The 6,638-nt window shown below is 41.8% G+C and overlaps 5 non-coding genes across 5 annotated transcripts; 2 read left to right on the top strand and 3 right to left on the bottom strand.

The window, feature by feature from the left end:
* Positions 1-1,734: 1,734 nt before the first annotated feature.
* On the bottom strand, positions 1,735-1,806 carry trnap-agg (transfer RNA proline (anticodon AGG)). The gene has a single exon. It is a non-coding gene; the product is annotated as a tRNA-Pro (tRNA).
* A 980-nt stretch (positions 1,807-2,786) lies between these two features.
* Positions 2,787-2,858, top strand: trnag-ucc (transfer RNA glycine (anticodon UCC)). The gene has a single exon. It is a non-coding gene; the product is annotated as a tRNA-Gly (tRNA).
* A 287-nt stretch (positions 2,859-3,145) lies between these two features.
* On the bottom strand, positions 3,146-3,217 carry trnap-agg (transfer RNA proline (anticodon AGG)). The gene has a single exon. It is a non-coding gene; the product is annotated as a tRNA-Pro (tRNA).
* Positions 3,218-4,197: 980 nt separating this feature from the next.
* On the top strand, positions 4,198-4,269 carry trnag-ucc (transfer RNA glycine (anticodon UCC)). Its single transcript has one exon. It is a non-coding gene; the product is annotated as a tRNA-Gly (tRNA).
* A 1,698-nt stretch (positions 4,270-5,967) lies between these two features.
* On the bottom strand, positions 5,968-6,039 carry trnap-agg (transfer RNA proline (anticodon AGG)). The gene has a single exon. It is a non-coding gene; the product is annotated as a tRNA-Pro (tRNA).
* Positions 6,040-6,638: the final 599 nt, after the last annotated feature.

Here is a 6,638-nt window from a genome sequence, read left to right as displayed (position 1 = left end):
AAGCAGTTGACCCGGGTTTGATTCCCGGCCAATGCAGAGCCTGAGGAATTCATTTGTTTTAGGGGCTGGATGTCATTTCAAGTGTATTACATTTGAATCATTATCCTTGTACTTGGAAGTCAGAATTGCTCCTACATTCTGCAGGTTATCTAAAATAATAAATGTTGTGCGACGTTGAACCAACAAGTGTATATCAAAATAGATTTGCAGTCCCATCGCCAAAACCATTCAGCCAGCTTGTCCTGCGCCCAAGAGGTGATAATCGGCGTTCCGACCAGTGGCCCAAGATCTGCCTGTCTGAGATTGCTCAAGGATCTGCAAAAGGGCTCATCCGGGATTTGAACCCGGGACCTCTCGCACCCTAAGCGAGAATCATACCCCTAGACCAACGAGCCTTATGCCAAAAGTTATTTTTTTGCTTTCTGCAGCAATGACAGTGAAGATATCGATTGACGTGTCCATGGTGCTTGGAACGATTGAACATCATGTGAGTGTTTTGTGCTTTACTTGTGAGCATAACAGTCTTCCAAAATCTTGACCATGATTCAGTTCAAATCTTCTGTAGTTCATCTGCTGTGTCTTTCACATTCTGTCTTCTTCAGTCGCGACAGCATAATGATGACGAGTTTTTACAAATTAATAAAGTGCAAAATGAGATCAATTCATTTTTTAAAGAGCAAATGAAAAAATAAGACTTCCAAAAGAATGGAACTCATTTATTTTGAGTCAAATGACGCAAAGGTACGTGAATCAAAGTCAATTAATGTTGAAAATACCCATTCAAATAGATCCGTTTTCAACTAGAGAGATTAAGACTCGGCGTATCCGTCTCAATCCTCCACAACTGCTTATGTTACCCCTCCATATCTGCAGTGAAAGATGGTGGACCTAGATCGGTTTTTGTCAAACCATGAGACAATACCTATAATCGGTCTTCTCACAAAAACATCTCTAGCTTCCGAACCGTTTGACCTACAAATTCATATGACCACTCTCTGGAATGAGGAGACCCTCACGAACACGGTGGTATTCTCAATTTTTCTCTACATCCCCCACAAGTGTCAGGAGACTCGTCTGAAGTCACAACCGTCTATGTGCCAAGTTCTGTTTGTAGAATCCAAAATCTTGGGCTACAAACTAATGTGACCCCACTTGTCGCAATGTTCTCCGTTTTGCCCTACGTTCCCAACAAGTGTCACGGGACTAATCTGAAGGTAACCTGTAGTGATTAAAATGATAGATTTTTTAACCAGGGACCTCTCACAACCTAAGCCATAATCATACACCTAAACCGTGAAAGTGAATTATCACTTTCCACCAAAATGACGGTCAAATTATGAGTCGATGCCTCAATGTTGCTACTGAGCTGCACATAGCATTGGTGGTATAGTGGTGAGCATAGCTGCCTTCCAAGCAGTTGACCCGGGTTTGATTCCCGGCCAATGCAGAGCCTGAGGAATTCATTTGTTTTAGGGGCTGGATGTCATTTCAAGTGTATTACATTTGAATCATTATCGTTGTACTTGGAAGTCAGAATTGCTCCTACATTCTGCAGGTTATCTAAAATAATAAATGTTGTGCGACGTTGAACCAACAAGTGTATATCAAAATAGATTTGCAGTCCCATCGCCAAAACCATTCAGCCAGCTTGTCCTGCGCCCAAGAGGTGATAATCGGCGTTCCGACCAGTGGCCCAAGATCTGCCTGTCTGAGATTGCTCAAGGATCTGCAAAAGGGCTCATCCGGGATTTGAACCCGGGACCTCTCGCACCCTAAGCGAGAATCATACCCCTAGACCAACGAGCCTTATGCCAAAAGTTATTTTTTTGCTTTCTGCAGCAATGACAGTGAAGATATCGATTGACGTGTCCATGGTGCTTGGAACGATTGAACATCATGTGAGTGTTTTGTGCTTTACTTGTGAGCATAACAGTCTTCCAAAATCTTGACCATGATTCAGTTCAAATCTTCTGTAGTTCATCTGCTGTGTCTTTCACATTCTGTCTTCTTCAGTCGCGACAGCATAATGATGACGAGTTTTTACAAATTAATAAAGTGCAAAATGAGATCAATTCATTTTTTAAAGAGCAAATGAAAAAATAAGACTTCCAAAAGAATGGAACTCATTTATTTTGAGTCAAATGACGCAAAGGTACGTGAATCAAAGTCAATTAATGTTGAAAATACCCATTCAAATAGATCCGTTTTCAACTAGAGAGATTAAGACTCGGCGTATCCGTCTCAATCCTCCACAACTGCTTATGTTACCCCTCCATATCTGCAGTGAAAGATGGTGGACCTAGATCGGTTTTTGTCAAACCATGAGACAATACCTATAATCGGTCTTCTCGCAAAAACATCTCTGGCTTCCGAACCGTTTGACCTACAAATTCATATGACCACTCTCTGGAATGAGGAGACCCTCACGAACACGGTGGTATTCTCAATTTTTCTCTACATCCCCCACAAGTGTCAGGAGACTCGTCTGAAGTCACAACCGTCTATGTGCCAAGTTCTGTTTGTAGAATCCAAAATCTTGGGCTACAAACTAATGTGACCCCACTTGTCGCAATGTTCTCCGTTTTGCCCTAAGTTCCCAACAAGTGTCACGGGACTAATCTGAAGGTAACCTGTAGTGATTAAAATGCTAGATTTTTTAACCAGGGACCTCTCGCAACCTAAGCCATAATCATACACCTAAACCGTGAAAGTGAATTATCACTTTCCACCAAAATGACGTTCAAATTATGAGTCGATGTCTCAATGTTGCTACTGAGCTGCACATAGCATTGGTGGTATAGTGGTGAGCATAGCTGCCTTCCAAGCAGTTGACCCGGGTTCGATTCCCGGCCAATGCAGAGCCTGAGGAATTCATTTGTTTTAGGGGCTGGATGTCATTTCAAGTGTATTACATTTGAATCATTATCGTTGTACTTGGAAGTCAGAATTGCTCCTACATTCTGCAGGTTATCTAAAATAATAAATGTTGTGCGACGTTGAACCAACAAGTGTATATCAAAATAGATTTGCAGTCCCATCGCCAAAACCATTCAGCCACCTTGTCCTGCGCCCAAGAGGTGATAATCGGCGTTCCGACCAGTAGCCCAAGATCTGCCTGTCTGAGATTGCTCAAGGATCTGCAAAAGGGCTCATCCGGGATTTGAACCCGGGACCTCTCGCACCCTAAGCGAGAATCATACCCCTAGACCAACGAGCCTTATGCCAAAAGTTATTTTTTTGCTTTCTGCAGCAATGACAGTGAAGATATCGATTGACGTGTCCATGGTGCTTGGAACGATTGAACATCATGTGAGTGTTTTGTGCTTTACTTGTGAGCATAACAGTCTTCCAAAATCTTGACCATGATTCAGTTCAAATCTTCTGTAGTTCATCTGCTGTGTCTTTCACATTCTGTCTTCTTCAGTCGCGACAGCATAATGATGACGAGTTTTTACAAATTAATAAAGTGCAAAATGAGATCAATTCATTTTTTAAAGAGCAAATGAAAAAATAAGACTTCCAAAAGAATGGAACTCATTTATTTTGAGTCAAATGACGCAAAGGTACGTGAATCAAAGTCAATTAATGTTGAAAATACCCATTCAAATAGATCCGTTTTCAACTAGAGAGATTAAGACTCGGCGTATCCGTCTCAATCCTCCACAACTGCTTATGTTACCCCTCCATATCTGCAGTGAAAGATGGTGGACCTAGATCGGTTTTTGTCAAACCATGAGACAATACCTATAATCGGTCTTCTCGCAAAAACATCTCTGGCTTCCGAACCGTTTGACCTACAAATTCATATGACCACTCTCTGGAATGAGGAGACCCTCACGAACACGGTGGTATTCTCAATTTTTCTCTACATCCCCCACAAGTGTCAGGAGACTCGTCTGAAGTCACAACCGTCTATGTGCCAAGTTCTGTTTGTAGAATCCAAAATCTTGGGCTACAAACTAATGTGACCCCACTTGTCGCAATGTTCTCCGTTTTGCCCTAAGTTCCCAACAAGTGTCACGGGACTAATCTGAAGGTAACCTGTAGTGATTAAAATGCTAGATTTTTTAACCAGGGACCTCTCGCAACCTAAGCCATAATCATACACCTAAACCGTGAAAGTGAATTATCACTTTCCACCAAAATGACGTTCAAATTATGAGTCGATGTCTCAATGTTGCTACTGAACTGCACATAGCATTGGTGGTATAGTGGTGAGCATAGCTGCCTTCCAAGCAGTTGACCCGGGTTCGATTCCCGGCCAATGCAGAGCCTGAGGAATTCATTTGTTTTAGGGGCTGGATGTCATTTCAAGTGTATTACATTTGAATCATTATCGTTGTACTTGGAAGTCAGAATTGCTCCTACATTCTGCAGGTTATCTAAAATAATAAATGTTGTGCGACGTTGAACCAACAAGTGTATATCAAAATAGATTTGCAGTCCCATCGCCAAAACCATTCAGCCACCTTGTCCTGCGCCCAAGAGGTGATAATCGGCGTTCCGACCAGTAGCCCAAGATCTGCCTGTCTGAGATTGCTCAAGGATCTGCAAAAGGGCTCATCCGGGATTTGAACCCGGGACCTCTCGCACCCTAAGCGAGAATCATACCCCTAGACCAACAAGCCTCATGCCAAAAGTTATTTTTTTGCTTTCTGCAGCAATGACAGTGAAGATATCGATTGACGTGTCCATGGTGCTTGGAACGATTGAACATCATGTGAGTGTTTTGTGCTTTACTTGTGAGCATAACAGTCTTCCAAAATCTTGACCATGATTCAGTTCAAATCTTCTGTAGTTCATCTGCTGTGTCTTTCACATTCTGTCTTCTTCAGTCGCGACAGCATAATGATGACGAGTTTTTACAAATTAATAAAGTGCAAAATGAGATCAATTCATTTTTTAAAGAGCAAATGAAAAAATAAGACTTCCAAAAGAATGGAACTCATTTATTTTGAGTCAAATGACGCAAAGGTACGTGAATCAAAGTCAATTAATGTTGAAAATACCCATTCAAATAGATCCGTTTTCAACTAGAGAGATTAAGACTCGGCGTATCCATCTCAATCCTCCACAACTGCTTATGTTACCCCTCCATATCTGCAGTGAAAGATGGTGGACCTAGATCGGTTTTTGTCAAACCATGAGACAATACCTATAATCGGTCTTCTCACAAAAACATCTCTAGCTTCCGAACCGTTTGACCTACAAATTCATATGACCACTCTCTGGAATGAGGAGACCCTCACGAACACGGTGGTATTCTCAATTTTTCTCTACATCCCCCACAAGTGTCAGGAGACTCGTCTGAAGTCACAACCGTCTATGTGCCAAGTTATGTTTGTAGAATCCAAAATCTTGGGCTACAAACTAATGTGACCCCACTTGTCGCAATGTTCTCCGTTTTGCCCTACGTTCCCAACAAGTGTCACGGGACTAATCTGAAGGTAACCTGTAGTGATTAAAATGCTAGATTTTTTAACCAGGGACCTCTCGCAACCTAAGCCATAATCATACACCTAAACCGTGAAAGTGAATTATCACTTTCCACCAAAATGACGGTCAAATTATGAGTCGATGCCTCAATGTTGCTACTGAGCTGCACATAGCATTGGTGGTATAGTGGTGAGCATAGCTGCCTTCCAAGCAGTTGACCCGGGTTTGATTCCCGGCCAATGCAGAGCCTGAGGAATTCATTTGTTTTAGGGGCTGGATGTCATTTCAAGTGTATTACATTTGAATCATTATCCTTGTACTTGGAAGTCAGAATTGCTCCTACATTCTGCAGGTTATCTAAAATAATAAATGTTGTGCGACGTTGAACCAACAAGTGTATATCAAAATAGATTTGCAGTCCCATCGCCAAAACCATTCAGCCAGCTTGTCCTGCGCCCAAGAGGTGATAATCGGCGTTCCGACCAGTGGCCCAAGATCTGCCTGTCTGAGATTGCTCAAGGATCTGCAAAAGGGCTCATCCGGGATTTGAACCCGGGACCTCTCGCACCCTAAGCGAGAATCATACCCCTAGACCAACGAGCCTTATGCCAAAAGTTATTTTTTTGCTTTCTGCAGCAATGACAGTGAAGATATCGATTGACGTGTCCATGGTGCTTGGAACGATTGAACATCATGTGAGTGTTTTGTGCTTTACTTGTGAGCATAACAGTCTTCCAAAATCTTGACCATGATTCAGTTCAAATCTTCTGTAGTTCATCTGCTGTGTCTTTCACATTCTGTCTTCTTCAGTCGCGACAGCATAATGATGACGAGTTTTTACAAATTAATAAAGTGCAAAATGAGATCAATTCATTTTTTAAAGAGCAAATGAAAAAATAAGACTTCCAAAAGAATGGAACTCATTTATTTTGAGTCAAATGACGCAAAGGTACGTGAATCAAAGTCAATTAATGTTGAAAATACCCATTCAAATAGATCCGTTTTCAACTAGAGAGATTAAGACTCGGCGTATCCGTCTCAATCCTCCACAACTGCTTATGTTACCCCTCCATATCTGCAGTGAAAGATGGTGGACCTAGATCGGTTTTTGTCAAACCATGAGACAATACCTATAATCGGTCTTCTCACAAAAACATCTCTAGCTTCCGAACCGTTTGACCTACAAATTCATATGACCACTC

This window comes from Oncorhynchus mykiss, chromosome 9 (genome assembly GCF_057628025.1).
Source record: "Oncorhynchus mykiss isolate SJ-2025 chromosome 9, ASM5762802v1, whole genome shotgun sequence".
Classification (NCBI taxonomy): Eukaryota; Metazoa; Chordata; class Actinopteri; order Salmoniformes; family Salmonidae; genus Oncorhynchus; species Oncorhynchus mykiss.
Note: the sequence above shows the minus strand (reverse complement) of the source record. Positions and strands in the feature narration are given on the sequence as shown.